The following is a 17,724-nucleotide window of genomic DNA, read 5'->3' as shown; positions in this document are numbered from 1 at the left end:
AGGTTAGTGGTATGCACCAGTCTGCCTGCTTTTTTCCAGCTTGATGGACAATTTACCAAAAGACCACACAAGCATTTGTGATGCAGATTAATATGAGCACATCTCCATCAAACAAAGAAGCACTTATTTTATGTAATTAAGTGGAAGTACCCATGTTTGTCGGAGGTTCAACTCTTTGTAGTCTTGCTTTCTTCTCTATGTGAGGATTCATGTTAGTACAGAATTCAGTAGGAAGACGCTCAAGGAACACTGACATTCCAAAAATTATGCCAGACATGGTCACTAAAGGCATTACCTCATGGTCCTTTAAGTAGAGGTAGGGTAGAATATGTTCTATGCATTTTCCCAACCAGGTAGCACTTACTAATTAGTCTGTAGAAAGTCCTCCAGTTGGGTAGACATTTGTGCAAAACTGCGTACTCTTGGATAAATAAGCAGGTGAGGAGCCATTCTGGCATTGATGCTCAATTCAAAGAAATTAAATCTCAGCAAGAAGCACTTACAGATATAAGCATAGCAGATGCCCAGTTGAAGCACTACTTAGTGAAGGGCAAATCCTCACAACTTATTGAACTTATTCAAGGCAAAGCAAGGGTGTTTTCTCTGCGATTCCATGTTTAACAACACCTGCAGTCAACCACTGTGTGGGGCTGGATTCCTGGGGGATAGGCTGCAGGGCCTGCCTGCCAGCCAAAGGCCATGTGCAGTGAGGGTTGGATTACCGTAAGTTAATCTAGTATTTCTTCATGTTAAAAAACCTTGGAAATTCACTGTAAAAAAACATATGTTACAGGGTTCTAGTTAGGAAACAGAATCAAAAGAACCTTAGAAATTCACGAAAAAATCAAATGTTAGATGGACGTATAGTTATAGATGTCATACTGATGTACTACATGGGCAAAGTAGCAGTGCAAGGCAAGGGTATGAGTTATAGGTACCTTCGAGCATGAGTTATAGTGCCTTGCTATAAGTATAACTAGAACTGTTACATTTCTAAGGTTTTGTACATGTGAAATCTGAACCTAACTTTAACGTCCCTTTAACTTTTTTAGTGAACTTCTAAGCTTTTTTAAATTGTATTTCCTAACTATAATATCCCTTATCTGGTAGCCCGCCACTGCAATGCAAATCATGCAGGTTTGAGCGATAGGATGTCATTTTTTGGAATAGACAGGGTACTTCCTACTCCACGAGGTAGGGACAGAGAAAAAAAACTCAGGAAACTAGAATCCAAATACATCATTCGCCTTAATAGTCGTTACCCTTGGGGTCTCAATAAGGATGAGGAACCTTTTGTTCACATTGGCTGACATCCATCAAACATTTGCATGAAATATATGATAATTAGATGTAGTAAATAATTGGGGATAAGTGTTATGTATTTCTCTTGGCCCTTAGATCAGAATCACAGGAGCATGATACATAATTTTATGTTTAGTACTGCAATGGATGAATAATTGCTTGATGATATTAATTTTGACAAGGATTATTAGTGGGCCTGTGTGTTTGCACACAATGCAAATATAATACTGTAGGCATATTGGTGATTAATCATATGAGGAAGTAACATTGGTAGCTATGTGTGTTTTGAAATTTGATTGGATCCCATGACATTTTCATAGTATTTCTTTTATGTTGATGCACTAGGTTATAAAGGTTAAGGGGAGGAGAGATTTTCATAATGACTTTGGCTGTTGACAAAGACCGTAATGGTCAAAACGCGTCACCAGGCTTGACAAGCCTTGTGGAATGGTTTTGAAGATTTAAATAAATTTTGTTATTATTCAGCAACTGTTGGGAGTGCCGCTTTTCTACTATTTACTTTGAGATATGTATATTGATATATATATATATATATATATATATATATATATATACCCACGAAGATAGATATAGTAATATATAGATATATTTTACAATTCAACACTCCTCCTTCTCACCAAGAGAGCATAATTAAATATGGGAGGCCACCTGTCTTCATTAATACTATCCATTTCTTACCACATGAACATGGATCCTGCTTTCTAGCAAGCATTTGAAAACTGCAGTCCACTATACCAAATGTTCCCTAAACCCACTGGTATTTGATGGCCTGCACAAATGTTATCACAGTATCAACATCCGGAAGTCTCCAAGCCACTTTTACCGTATGCAGACATTTGGAAAACTCATGTCTGTAACGGCTCACTAATAATTATGCCTATTGAATATCCTACTTATATTCCCTTCTTCAAATACTCACTTCTCGCCCAAAATATAAACTTTTAAGTTAACTAGTTATTTTCACTAATTTAGTTGCATTAATACTCTGTATTGCTGGCCAGCCTCAGTTGGCTGCACTTTTACTTTTTTAAACCTTAAAATTGTCTTAGTTATTTACTTTACATAAAATCTCCGCATCACTGGGCTCACCTTAGTTAGTGGCCAATTTGGTCATTACGCTCACATATGAGCTATCCGAACACACTTTTTATTGTTTTCTCAAACACCGTGCAGGGGCACCTCCTCCAAGTAGCTATGTTTAAACCTACCTCCCATTCACTAAATGTGCTCTTAGTCACGTCATTTCCATCTGGATTTTAACTCAATGCCATGACGCATTACCTTGTGCTTCTGGATTGATAAACTCAGTCAGAACCTAACTGACTTTCACTTATTCAACCAACAGTACTGCTTTATTGATACATGCATGAAAATGCTCCTTTCTGTGAGGTCAGCACTACTTTTTGCTAGATTTTTTCTGCTGTTTTTTTCGACTGTGCACACTGGGACAATGCTGTCCAGTGCCCAGTGTATGTGCTCCGACCCCCAAAAACATGTTGAATTTGTACACACCCAATTGGCATATTTAACTTGCGTATAAGTTCTAGTGTATGGGGCAACGTCTACCTAGGGTCTGTAAGTTAAATGACACCTGTGGACTGCAGCATATATTGTGCCACCAGTAAAGCGACAATGAAAAACATAACTGCAGACCTGCCACCAGTAACCTGAATGTACAGGTTCAAAGTACAAAGTTTACCTGTCAAAATAACCCCTTTTTGCAGGTGTAAACCCTCCTTTTAGATTTGTTGTACATTTTAAGTTAGCCTGTTTGCTCTATGCTATAACAACCAGGGGTTGAGATCAGTTTTAAATTACTTAACTGGGTCTGACAAGAATAGTGACATTAATACCCACCACAACTAATAATCCTCTTTCTCACAATACAATGTACAAATATATTTTCCAGAACTGAATCATAGAACCATAACTTTGATTATCTGTTTAGATGACTGCCTAGGGTTCTGCACTGCATTTCCAAAGGATTATTACTGATACCTTTTTTAATTTAGGCAGTCTGACCACCCCATTATGAAACCAACGTCACCGCCGGTTGTAATCCACCAGGGCAGTGCTGCAAGCACCGCCATGGAAAGGCTGGTGGAATTGAGGCATTGGGGGGCACCAGGTGGCCCCTGCACTGCCCAAGCACTTGGCATGGGCAGTGCAGGGGCCCCCATGCACAGACCCATTGCACATTTCACTGCCCAGCGGCAATGGTGTGGTGCTGTACCCGACCCACCACACCATTGCCGCTGGCTCAATTACGAGTGTGGTGAGTGTTCTGCTGAGCCAGCGGAATACTCCTCATATGGCGGGCAAAAGACCTTCATTACTGGCAGTCTTTTGCCTGCAGCGGCTTCAGCTGTCCTGTGAAAGGACTGCCAAAGTCGTAATGAGGCCCTAAGTCCTTTAGCACTCAATGTGGAGACAAAAACCTAGTGGCTGTGGATCCATAAGATTGACTTTAACTTAAGTTTTCAACTCCAGATAGCAGGCTCATTTCTTATTAGTGCAGTGTGAGCCATCTTTTTGATCTAATGACTGATTTGAATTCCCTTCCTCTATAATATCTCCTCATGGATCCCCCTAAACCTCCAACCTCCGTCCATCACTGCATACAGATATAGAAAATGAAAGCCTTTTAATTGATTTAGACTGATAATCTTGTGGGGACTTTCCTTACCATTCTTAATACAAGATGGGTTTGAAGATATTGGCTTGGTGCTTGATTTATAGTTTGGAATACCAAATATTCTCTGTCTAGGAGATGGAGTAAAATACCCCATTGCTCGAACTGAGTACTCGTATTCAGAATTATTGATGTTCGCCAGCCCAGTGGACATCTCTAATCAAAGTGGTTCCTGTCAATGAGTTAACAGTTTGACGGATGGTGCCATCCATCAAACTTTTAACTTGTTTTTGTTTTTTCAAAAACAAAATCCCAAAGCAGGATTTTGTTTCTGAAGAAACAAAAATGAATGACCCCTCACCCTAGATGTGTTCTACCATGCTGTGGGGATCATTTTAAAGTTTTTACAGTCTCTTATCTTTCCACCCCTGATTTTTCATGGTGGCATGGGAGAGTAAGGCATGGACATTCAGATGCCCACTGTAAACTGGGCGAAAGGACGCGTGGCCAAGCATCCAATGGCACTCACTCTACCAGGCCATCAGAAGAATATGTCAGTGACAGAGATAGAGTAGTCTTCATGAATGACACACTTGAGGTTCACTCAACTTTCTATCAAGTGGGCAGACCTTCAGTTTGTCAGAGAAGGTACTCAGTTGCTATTGCGACAGGGTACCCTCTCTACCAAACTCTAATCCAGCCCCTTAGTGTTCTCCCTGAAAAAAATGCTTGCCCGGTAAATTATACTTTAGAATCTGGAAAAAGGTGTATGTCAAAATAAATTCTGTGAAATGTTGTTGAAAATGAGCATAGTAGGTCCTAAAAACATAATATGGCACGTTAAAAATTAGGTTATTTATTAAAGATAATATCCCATCCCTGCAGGGATGAGGGTTGATGTTCCCCTTGACCTCCCTGTAGAATTTAATACATTGACTTGCCAGTTGTGTTCCAAAACCACATAAAGTCAGGGGCTATCTTTGGATTGATTCTAATAATTTCTGACTGATCGTACCACTGTAGTTAAATTGGTGATTTTACACTCAGCTGTCCTCTTTTCAGCCTGTCTTTTTAACACTTAAATCTGCCCATTGGAGCCTTTCATCCATGCCTGGATGCTAGTTTACCACCATGTATAATTGATATTGTGATTATGCTTCATCTCAATGGTGCACCAATCCAACATTACACGCTGATATGTTCCCTTGATCATATCAAGGCCCGAATGTAGAGCATTTGGCTCTTTTCTATTCAGGATGTGAAGGAGATCACACTGTTTGAAACATTGGACTAACTTAGGAATCTGCTGGTGATGAGCAGGTCCCATTCGAACTGTTGAGCAACAGATTACCAAAACCATAGGGAGCGTGGAGCTGGGGTAGGTGTATTCGACCAGTCTTTCTTCTAAAAAATATCTGTAAGTGACTGGACCACTGAAGCTCTTCCCCATCCCTATGGGGCCCATCCTTTAATGTGAGGAGGATTCCTGTAACATAATTATTTTAGTCCATTAGCAGAGTGAGGATTAGGCAGGTTATTTAAGGTCCTGACGAATCGTACCTGATCTTTATTGACTATTTGAGCGAAAAACATGTTGACCTGCTTTGGGGCAGTATAGGGATTCCTGATCCTTCCTTCACCACATCCCCAGAAGATAAGGTTTATGGTCACCAGACACCGCATGTGAATAGGGTAGAATAGACATTATCTTTTTTTCCCCTTACTTATTGTTTTTAATCATGACAGAGGCTTTTCATTTTTTCAATAAATTGTTCTATTGTTATTTTTCCCTCTAGTCATTTTTAACAGCATCTCCTTTTACCAGTCACCACATAATTGCACTCACACACCAGCAAATATCCTTAATAAAAGATCTCTGGCAAAGAGCCCCCTTGACGGGCCCGTCAGTGAGGGCTCTTGATCCAGATTTAGGATATTCACAGGGACCTGCCCTTCTTTCCCATATTGGGTTTAGCTTTCATTGTCTTTATTGTGGAACTGTGCATTCAGTGGTTTTGTGAGCAACAGATTACACCTTACTGAACATATATTCTCCTATTTCTTAAGAATAAACCATCCACCTTCCACGTTGCTCTTGCCACTAGTGGTTGATGCACTGATTAACTCTAGGTTGGATTGCACTTGCTCACTGGAATTGTGATGCCTATGATCCCATATATTTAAACCTGATTCCTCTGAATGAAGAGGTGAGAATAAAAGCTGTTTTACTCAGGAGAAGACGTCTTTTCTACAAGGTGGGATTAACAATGGCTCACAGAGGAAGACTGGATTATCTTCACAGTCACTTCATGTGTTTAAAATGGTCACCCCTTGTAAAATGAAAAAATAAATTCCTTTATCCAAAACTGCATTGCTAACAATAACCATCAATATTATTTACAGACTATTCCTTTGTTTGATGATATCTGTTTGGACTTTTAGACCTACAGTGACATTATTCTCCAGGCAGCCCCTTTAAATGCACTATTAATCTTCGCCCCTCCTATTTGACAGGCAAACTGCTTCATCCACTTTAGAACACTAAGGCCCCCATTACCAGTCTGGCTGAGTGGAATAACCTCATAGAATTTTGCTCCGCCTCATTTCAAGTAGATCAATTGTTCCACACCTGTGAGTGTTTGAGAACTAGACCACGTTTTACTGTGCAGTATTTATGTGCGGTAAAATCCCAGGAGGTTTTAGCTGCAGCAACAGCTAGGCCTCATTCCCTTTTTTCAGAGCAGCAACCACTGCCTCACCTTGTCTAAAAACACCTTCCCCTACACTGTCCTTCTCTCCCCAGTTGCCTCCCTTACCCTCCACCCCAACTGTTGCCCTCGCCGTACATTTACCACCTACTAACAGCAGGTGATCAATATATCCATTAAACCTCATGAAATTGGGAATCCTATGTCATATTACCAATCAGACAAATTGATCCCACAGTTATTCACAGTTCAATGGAGTTTAACTTGTACTTGGACCTTACTGGGTCGAAGTTAACACAAGGTAAATTCAGATGCGAACTTCCTATACTATAAATCCAAACCAGTACAGTGCAACTCGTAATTGAAACTAAGATCTCCTAACAAGGGTGTTTGCGACCTATGGCCATTTGTGCTGAATTATGTGTGCCAGAATATTTTACATAATTTGAATTCACATGTTGAACTGTCTTCTTGAAACCTCTTTTGTTAGAACAATGATTTTTCTTTCTCTAAAATATTCTTACAACAAATTTGTTGTCATAGTTTTTGATTAAGCAACTGTTACGCTAGATCTATTTGCAGAAGTACACAATATAGTGCCAGATGTACGAACAAATTTTCCCATAGACACAGAATGGGCAAAACTGCTTGCTACATCTGGCCCATAAAAACTGTCAACTTCATCATGTCCAGTTTACATATCACCACAGCTGTTTTCTTCAGCTAGCTGTGCTGTAATCATGCACCAACCAACCAATCAATCAATCAGGATTTATAAAGCAAGGCAAATCACCTGACAGTCGCTTGCAGATCCTGGAGAAAGCAGTGAAAACTAGGGAAAAGCTAGGAGAATGCACACAAAAATGGGGAGAAAAGCAAGGCGAAACAGTGAAAACGAGCAAAAAGCAATGAAAAGGAACACAAGAAAGGGGGGAGGGAAAGCAAGGAGAATGCAATGAAAATGAGGGAAAGGCAAGGAGAAGGCGCAGAAAAAAATGGGAGAAAAAGCTAAGAGAAAGAACTGAAAAGTAGGGGAAAGCATGAAGAAGGCACACAAAAATTGGGGAAAAGCAGAGAAAGTAGTGAGAATGAGGGGAAAGCAAGGAGAAGGCACACAAAAAACAGGGGAAAAAGCAAGGAGAAAGTTGTGAAAACGAGGGAAAGGCAAAGAGAGAGCTCACAAAAAAGGGGGGGGAGCACTGAAAGCTAAGGAAAAGCAAGGAGTGGGCACACAAAAACAGGTAAAAAGCAGAGGAAGCTGTGAGAATGAGAGAAAAGGCACCAAAAACAAGACGAAAGCAAGGAGAAAGCACTTCAGAACATGGGTACAAAAGACGGAAGCAAGAGAGATGCAGTAGCACTGGGAGAGCTGGGGCTGGGACTACATTATATGTAGTATACTATCAGTTAATGAAAATCCTGTATCCAGAATATTGTTGAGTTAATCAAATACTAACTTAATCCTTCAAAGATAGGCTGGTGCACCCAAGACATATGACATATAGGAGCAGTGGAAAACCTATTCTGAAATGTTCAACTAAATAATTTCAGCTTTCGGTTGTTAGCTGCAAAATTCTATTTTTGTATGATTCGATCGCATTAGTAATTCACAAATAGTTTGCACGGAATTTAAAAAGCCTACTAACTCCTTTTGGGTAAGAGAAGATAATGGTGTTGAGTTGTTTAATGTAACTTTAATATGTTTTTTTATATATATTTTCAGAACAATGTAGGGGTGTTAACAAAGAAAGTGCGTTGGTTCTTGAACGAAGTCTGCCGGTTGCAATCTGGACTTTTTGCGATCTTCGTTCATTTTCTTTCTTTTAAGCAAGAAACCCATCGTTGCAGTTGTGAATAGTAAAAGCCAGAGAATATCAGTCCTTTTGAAGAGTATCGAAATATCTGTCAGCTGACATTCCAGTCTGTCATGCTTCTCTCTCTTATCCGGATTGCCTTTTCTATTGCGTTCAAGTAATCCTGTTTATAAACCACAGAGAGATATTGGAAATCCCATGGCTGCTACATTTGATTTATTTTTTAAGCAAGTGCATATAACGGAAAACTGCCAACGCAATTCAGTGTCATAGAACAGCATCACGCTTTGGATATTGTCTTTATGTACCAGACCGTCACTGGAAATAAACAAACAATGCTTATCAGATAAATGTCAGTGGCATTTTCAGATTAATAATTCTACCATGCGGGGAGTTAATAATACCAAGAGTTTACATTCTTTCCTGGGTACCATATTACAGCATCATTACAAATTCTGCAGGTGGGAATTCGTGATAATATGGAAATGCTACATTTTTGGCCCGACCTAGAAGCAACATTTTAATTATTGGCATTTTTACCGCCAGAATTTGTTCTAATCTCGACTGATGAGCAAACTCGATTTGGAGCCCAAAATTCAGGTTACATAGAATTTAGAAGTACATTATGCTGTGAAATTAATCAGTTGAAAAGCTGAAGTCTTGCACTGCAGTGTTATATCTGCTTTGGTATTCATTTACCATCACTAGCAGGATAATATTGTACATGCACCCACTGAGACATACATGATAGTAATGGACTGATTACTTACAGTAATCTTCATACTCCGATCACCCTTCTTCACCCCAGTACTTACTATTTGAGTTGTCGCCACCTCCTCCCAGACAACAGATGAACTAGAAATAAATGGCTTCCTTCCATTCCCTCTCATGCCTTTCTCTCAAGAGCTCCTTTTTCTACGAGCACTAAAAAGGGACAGAGACTACCAGATCTCCTGTAACCCCCAGGGATCGAGGTTGTGATGATAGGAGAAATTCAAGTACTGGGTCGAAGAAGGATAATTGGAGCAATGAATATTACTAGCAAGTACTTGGCACATTATCTCCATAATGCTTCTTCCTCCCATTACTCACTGTTTGCGGAGGGAGGTTGAGGAGCGGTAATGTTATGACTCGATCACTAGCAAACAGCCACCTTTCTATAAACAGAATTACTGAGAGCATGTTGATTAGAATCACAAGAGTTGCAGAACTTAAAACAAATGAGAGATCAAAGCATTCCCCGGACCATGACTAAACAAAACAAACACCCCTGGACAAAAACCTCATCCTAACCACATGTGACCCATACTAGTCCTAAAATCCAAAATGACTTTGAAAACTGAATAGAGATTCCACATAGATCAAGACAATTAGTATGAGAAAGATTCTGGACCCAACACTCTGGTACCTAGTCTCCTTGAAGAATCAATAGTCAACCAAAATCATATTCAAAACAGGCCAGGGTCACTATAAACATGAGGCCAACATTAAACAATGATCAGTAACCTTTGGCCAAGGAGCCCAAACATCATCCAAGGGTATTATCTTACAGTCCAGAAGTGGCTCCTTACCAGGAAAAAGGAACTAGGAAAGAGAGATGACCCAACTAGTCCCACTGCTTCAATCACCCAGCCGAGATACACTGAAACCAACTTTGACTGGCACCCCTCCTCTCAGAAGAACCTTTAAGAGGAATAAAGAAGTAAAAGCAAAAATGTACTATCAGAATCAATCAACTCATAACTGCAAACCTCAAAAGCTAGAGGTAAAAAAACATATTTTTGCCAGCAAAATCTAACTGACAATCTCCAACTGTAGAAGGTATAAGTAGGACTCTATCCCTACTGGTAGTAAGGCCACAATAATTGACTTCCCAAGAGGCCAAGGTGACCAGGATCTGACACCTCCACTCCCAAGACCAGCAAGGTGCCTACTAGAGAATTGGAGATCTCTACCTTGGCTCATCAAGACATACATAATGCAATTTTGCAATGGTATAACACCTCAATCTACCTATGCACCATTGAGTGCAAAGAAAGCAAATAACCAAACCGAATACCAGCAGGTGGAATAAGAAAAAATACAGTGACCAAGACTAATTTCATGCTTATAAAGGGCTGATGGTCTACAAGCTGAAGTATCAAGGTCGAAGTTCAGTACTCAAAAATAGAAAGTCAGTTGAATCAAAGTAGCTATAGTTTATCCTCAGATACCTCATGGCAAGCATGAATGATGAAGCTAACAGAAATAGGTTTAAACAACGTAAGCTCAAGACTCATAAAGAAGTCTAAGAGAAGATCAGAGTAAATACCACCAAACACTCCCCCTTTCCTGGCATATAGGTAGTCACAAAACCAAATGGTACCCTGTATTGAAACCTGAAGTACATCATTGAGCATGAGTGAGCCAGGGTGAACACTTATTACAATTCAGCAGTTAGTGATCAAAGTAATGTGTAGCCCATAATCCAACTTCTGTGCCACATGTGGATGTCAGAATCTTTAGTAAGAGGCAAAATATTTTTCCCTTTTAGAGGAAAGACAGAGTGCCAATAAAAGAGCAAGATGAGAATGTGTACAGCCGAGGAGTGCTGTGTCTTCTGTCACCAGCCAAACCTTCCTGATCCTGGAACATAAGAAGGCATCAGAGGAAGAGTCCCTTCCTATTGATATTCCGGACTTACCTGCTGTTCTACAAAGATGCTGAGTCTCAGTCATCAGTTCTGGTTTTGGCTGTTGGGTGTGTGTTCATAGCACCCACTTCCTATAATGTATAGGATACATTTGGTGTGAATCGCCGTACATTACACTATAGGATTTCTTTGCCTCTTATTTCTAGAAAACTAGATATAAAGGGTCAGCCATTTTGGAGGTATCTCACATAGTCCTCAGGATGGTCTCTTTTATTGTTGACCTTTGAGACTGAAATTTTGACAAATGTTCCACATTGACTACAAATTTTCCCACAGTGTCTTCTTTGTTCTGAATCCAAATACTTTGACGGACACCTTATCCATGGCCTAGTGGAGTTACACTGATGCCATTTATGTATGAATGTATGGGCTTTGAACACAACTATTTTGACTTCATCAGTAGGTATGATTCTTATGACCCCGTGTACATATACACCACCAGTATTCCTAATTTAGTATTGGAAAAAAAAACTTGTCAAAATAAATCCTTCATGTTTGTTTGTTAACCTTGTACAAAGTACACAGGTTTACAATCATGTATCCTTTATTGGTGATGATTTTTTATTGATGATTTATTCAGTTCAGTAGGCTGAAGTTATTTGATACTGACCTCCCTTCATTGTTCTGATGTTCCCTTAATTTTGTTTTTCTTCAGGGGCTCATTTAGCACTTATAGAGTCATAAAAGGAAAGCAGAAAGTTCTGCTGTCAAGGGTGAATAATAATTAAATAAAATACATATAAACAAATAAACACCAGATAGCTTTTCACTCACCTAGCCAGGTCCACATTGTGTTTGCAAGAAGGGTCTCCATCGCTTTTATTGGCATTGTAAGAGGTGGGGCCCATGAAGGATGTCATGTGGTGTCTGGAAGAAGGTGAACATATTCCAACTAGTGAGAATCGGGATGAAGCAGGACAGCGGAGGTAATGTAAAATATATAATTTAATACACAACAAGACAGATTTGTGGCAGTCCTTGCTATCACTTTTGCAGCAGTAAACCTGTGTGGCACGGAGAGTCAATCTTCAAATGTGATAATGGTGGAGCTTTTGTGCTATGTCTCTTTGACACTAATTCACTTTCACTAGTTACTTTACATTTTTACCCTTTTGTCAAATTTTTAAATAAAGCATCTTGTGTGTATTTTTTACAGGACTGACACTGGTGTACATGTGCAGGTCATCAGTCAGCCTAGGTTGCCTAACGTGCTTGTAGAACACATTAATGCTATTTTGGAATACTTAAAGAGCCATGTTGTCCTATTTAGTGGAAGAAATACTTACATCCTGTCCTTTGGGTTAAAAGGAAGTCTTATGTCTTTTTTCTGAAATTTATTTATTACACTTTTGTTCAATTTAGTTCATTGGCCTCACCATGAAGTATAACATATCCAACTGTCCATGGGTGGTAGAAAATAGCTATTTTAATCAGTGGATATTTAAAGTGTCAGTGCCTCTTTCAACTTACTAAAACATAGCCTTGTTTTAGGAGACTAATATTAGTGCATGCTTGAATTTCAACAATTACTGTGTGTTTCTTGCTTACACCCTGCAATGATTGTAGGTCAATTAAAATGCAGCTGTTCATTTGATTTGAATACTGGAAATCAGGACCAGTTTAGCAGTGGCTTGTAGACCACTTTTTGATATACATAGAGAATCGAATTCTGAGTGACATGACTCCTGTCTAGTGGCTCAGAGACCCTACTAACTCAACTGGAAGTATAGATACCCACTAAGTCTCCTGTCCTGTGGCTCATTAAGTCCGTTTTAGTGTCTGGCCATGCTTTCCTGACCTATTCAGCCCTCCCAAAAAATCAGGATAGAGTTAAAGGAGGCAATGCAACACAAATCTGGAATAACTTTCTTGTAGAGATATGCCTGCCCCCCTATTCAACACTACTGAGGTGCAACATCCAGAGCTGACATTTATTACTTTCCTCTGCTACAGTTGTCCATATGGTTCAGAGAATCCATCTATGTTAGAGGTTAATAAGAGCCTGGGGCTTGGTTTAGAGTTAAGTGTTTTGTTGGTTATGGAAAATATTCTGGTTTCTGGAGGACGTAATTAATCCAGTGGATAATAAATCAGCACATTTTTTATCTACATTGATGCTATGTTGGCGGAACTTTATATGGTGCAATATGTTTCTGATTTGCCACTTCCTTAAGCAATCACTGCATATCCGCCAGGCGTTTTTGTATGTCTTTCATGGCACTTACAAGTGTACAGTGCCTCACTTAAATATATAGCGCAGGCACGGTTTCTACAACAGTGCATTGGATTATGTTTGGGCTTATTAAAACCTATCTTAAAGTGATGCATGACAATGTAATAGTGATTAATTCCTTTTCAATAGTGGAATTTTGTAGAATAGAATACTGGTAGCTGGAACAGAACCAGCCAATAGCGATTAAACCTGCAAGAAGTCTGGAAAAGCCTGTCCAAGAAATTTTAGTGCTCCCCGATTATGAGAAAAGACTGAGCATTGCCCAAGAAATTTCCAATGAGTGTCAAACTGAGGGATAAAAATAAGTTACGGTGGTGACACGTCTCTCTTCGTAAGATACCACAAGCATTGGGATGTGTGCTTTTTATGCTAGCTGCCCCTTATATACCATTAAGGAGGGAACTGAAAAAACAGCTTTATGTTACAAATACACTCGACCAACGACCTAGGTACAGACTGCAAAAGCCAGAGGCACAACAATACTATCCTTGAATTTAGTATCATAAGAAGCAGACGTGCTTTAGTGAAACGGAACACATTGAAGTAATTCGGCTCATGCAGCATTGTTTGCGTTTTTAGCATGTGATGCTTCAATGTAAAAATACAAACCGTTCAATTAGGATTGACTCTCAATTATTTTACCTAATTTTGTATACTTAGGTTTTTCTACTAAGCTTTGACGGTATGTCATCACATATCTTGCAATTAGTGGTGGATGAAGCAAATGATTTGAGAACTTTAAAAAATGTGGTACAACTTTTCAACCATGCTTTTTTAACGTTTCAGTAGTTTTATAAAATGGTTTTACGCATTTGTCCAGTAAAATTGGAATAATCAACATACAAAAATGGGTAGAACAGGTAGCAAAACTTCCTAAGGTCTGGAAGATGTCAGAAGAGTTAAGTACCTCCCAGTTATGGAATCTGCAGAATTGACAGTTACAGACGTCCGCTGACCGTAGCACCCCATCACATCTCCGTGAGGTCAGAAATATGTGTGAAACTGAGAAATATGTAAACCTTTCAGAATTGGTACAAGAATGACTGCTACGTGGCTCAATGGGGTAAGATAGATCTACTCTACCTCGAAAGAGATAGATTAAATCGGGGACAGTCGATTTGGGTATGTATCAAGAACGACAAAAAGATACTGAGCATGTTTTAGTTTCCTTACTAAGGAGTTTCATGGTTAAGGCATATCAGTAAACGACTCTTTTATTAAGTTGCCTTGTTCCTCGAATTCCGGTTCACACCTGTTAAAACATACAATATGATCGGAGAAATTACCAATAATGAAACTGCTTGTTAAGGGCGTACTTCCCACTGAGATTTACGTGTTTTTAATTGATAAGTCAGTCTCGAAAATAACTGATCTGCTCCAAGACAATTTTACTATCCCCTACCGTGAAGTGTATCAACATTTTAACTAAAGTTACAAGTGTAAACATGAAACTAATCAAGCATGGCTCTACGTTTGGCATAACTGGACCAATGTATCACAAATTTCATAATTGGTAGGCCTATAGGTCCACAGAAGTCGCATATACCTTTAAAGATTAAAATGTTGGTCTGAGTTTAGGACAACTATCCAAATGAGCAAAGCAATACCCCGTAGATCGCAAAGAGTACATATTTAAAGTTATTATGATTTTATTTTACTTACCAAAACATTGTTATAAATTAGCAGGGGTTCTTAGTGACATAAGCATCTCTGTTGTCTTCTGTTTCGCATAATACTTTTGAGTTATGTAGATAAGTTTTACACTACGTTTTTATGGAGCTTGTTGTTTAGTTTTGAAAGCTTCTTCCCCAGTCTTGCCTTCCTGATAGGGAGTGCTGAGGACCCATTTAACCAATGGTATTCCTTTTTTATTATTATTTTTTTGTAAAGATTATGGGATATATCCTTTAGATACGCTAGACCCTGCTCCCCTTGTGCATTGTTTGCTTCTGCTTCGTAAAACCCCTCTTGTGCGCTGCTTCCTTGGGATAATTCAACAACAACGATGCTGTTTTCTGTGTCTTTTGCCTAATTGCAACAACTTGGGAAGATGCTGCAGGGTCTTTAAAAAAAAAAAAAAAAAAAAGATTTTTGAGAACAATTAAAATAATTAATTTGCAGCCCTAATTAATGCGCCTATCACACTAGTATACTGAGCATTGTTTATGTAATGTGACACAACGTCGCCGAATGTGTATTTATTTTAAAAGCTGTCGGTACTAAATTGCACCATTATACCAACTTGCAAGTCACTCGAAAACACTTATTTTCCTGTTGGGTACCTTTACTGTTCCACTTCGCCATATCCAGAATGTAAATAATACACAGTTACATTAAAATACTCCAAGCAGCATCGAATTTGGTTAGCATTACCAAAATCACAAGAGCAAATACTCAGTGTTTGTGCTGCGCTTACACTATACACAATAACCCATAAAAAAAGACACCAGATGTGCTTCTCCTATACTCCAGAGAATCCACATGTCCTGTCCAAAAATGGCTAACAAATCTTTCTGTTTTTGTCACCTTTCCCATCTTCTCAGTAAACTGAAAACATAATTTTTCCCCTGAGAGTTTAGAACCACCACTCAGGCCGTTGTTCTCCCACAATATATGAAAAGAATGCATTGATATGAGTACTTTGCCTTAGGCCTTCTCAGAGACGAGCTCGATACAGTATGCTGACTTGTCAAAAGTGTCAAGAAGTCAGGCTACATTATTTCCATGACAAGAGACTGACACAGGCTCCCCCTTCATAGCCAGAGTTTACTTAAAATTGACATCCATTGCTCACAAAGAAATACATCATGGGAAGGAACATATATATCAGGGTAAATAAAACATCTCCTAGTAATCATAAAGGAAAGTTTCAGTTCCATTAAGGACACTGAGGCGAGGATTATGCTCATTTCCTTTCTTTATTTACTTGCAGCAGATTTCAATATAACCAAGAAAAAAACTATCTTTGCCATCAGCACATGGAAAAGAATCACACAAAACAACCAATAAGAGTCCAAAATGCCATCAATAGGTGAGCGTTCCCCATACGTCTTCCTCTTTCTTGAGTGTGGCAGAAGTGTATCCCCTTCTTTCACATCAGTTTCCTTTGGTTCTATCTGAGCTTGAAAATAGCCAAATAGCAACCATGAGATAAAATCACAACGTCTCAATAAACAACTCCCAAAGAAAAAAGAGAGAGAGAGAAGGAAAACAACAGACTTCATAAGAATAAACCGCAGCATGAGGTTGTTTGAACAACAGAAAAAACTAAACTCAATATCAGCATCAAAAGGAAAAACAACAACCAACATCACTGATAAAGAAAAAACATCACCAAGAATTAAAATACTTAGACCTTACGGTGTTCTCAGGCTTATAGCTAAAACACTTGGGTAGGGAGAGGAAGAGAGAAAAAAAGAAAAAGATCCTCTGAACCTTGGATGGGAAGAATTTCTCGCCTCCGTGCCCTTAATAGATTTTAAATATTTCTTCATGATTCCTATGAAATGTTTCATTGTCTGTCAAGACCGGAGGACAGCTTGTCCACCACCAAGAAGGCCTTGTCCAGCACTGGCTTAAAATAAAACCTTTTGAACACGGAATTGGTAGACCAATCTGCAGCATTAATAAAGTCTTCCAAACGAGCCCCCAGGGAAGAAGGTTTAGAGGCCATTGCCCCTCGAACTGTATGGGTACTGAACTGCGATATATCAATGCCCGCCTCCTGCATCACCCATCGAATCCGCATTGGAAGGTTTCCTGAGAGGAGCTCCTATGTCATGTTCCTTTACGCTTTAGGCAGCACACAACACACTATTATGCGCATTTATCAAAAGTAGGGTAGGACACCATCTTAGAATTCGATTTTGTGCATCGTGAGTTATGAAAGGTAACTCCATCCGGAGTGAAAAAGCGCCCCATAATATCCAGGGCACGGACATCTGAAACTCTACGATATAAGACGAGGCAGAGCAGCATGGCCAACTTCGCTGATATTTCCTTGTGAGACAGAAACTTCTTCCTTTGCCAAGATTCAAACAAACGCAGAACCTGGTTGACATCCCGTAGGACTCAATAACCTGGTTCAGGAGGGAGAGCCAGGGAAATAAATCTCCCACATCAACCTGCACACCAACGGGTGTTCTCCCACTGGAGAACCCTGCAGTGGAACATGGCCCATGGAAATGGCTCGACCTATATGAGTTCACGGTTCTGTAGGCCAGCCCCTGGGACGTCAGGGATGCAAGGAAGTTCACAATGGGGACCACAGTGCACCCCAAGGGATCATGATGGTTTTGAGTACACCAATGTGCAAATGTGGA

At 39.5% G+C, this 17,724-nt stretch overlaps 1 protein-coding gene across 1 annotated transcript in view; it reads left to right on the top strand.

Annotated features, from left to right (window-relative positions):
* Positions 1-17,724, top strand: part of GPR158 (G protein-coupled receptor 158) — a 1,449,349-nt gene that overhangs the window by 1,148,899 nt on the left and 282,726 nt on the right. The window lies entirely within an intron of this gene.

The sequence above is a fragment of the Pleurodeles waltl genome, chromosome 10, assembly GCF_031143425.1.
Source record: "Pleurodeles waltl isolate 20211129_DDA chromosome 10, aPleWal1.hap1.20221129, whole genome shotgun sequence".
NCBI lineage: Eukaryota > Metazoa > Chordata > Amphibia > Caudata > Salamandridae > Pleurodeles > Pleurodeles waltl.
The sequence above is the reverse complement of the archived record's forward strand: the minus strand, read 5'-3'. Positions and strand labels throughout refer to the sequence as shown.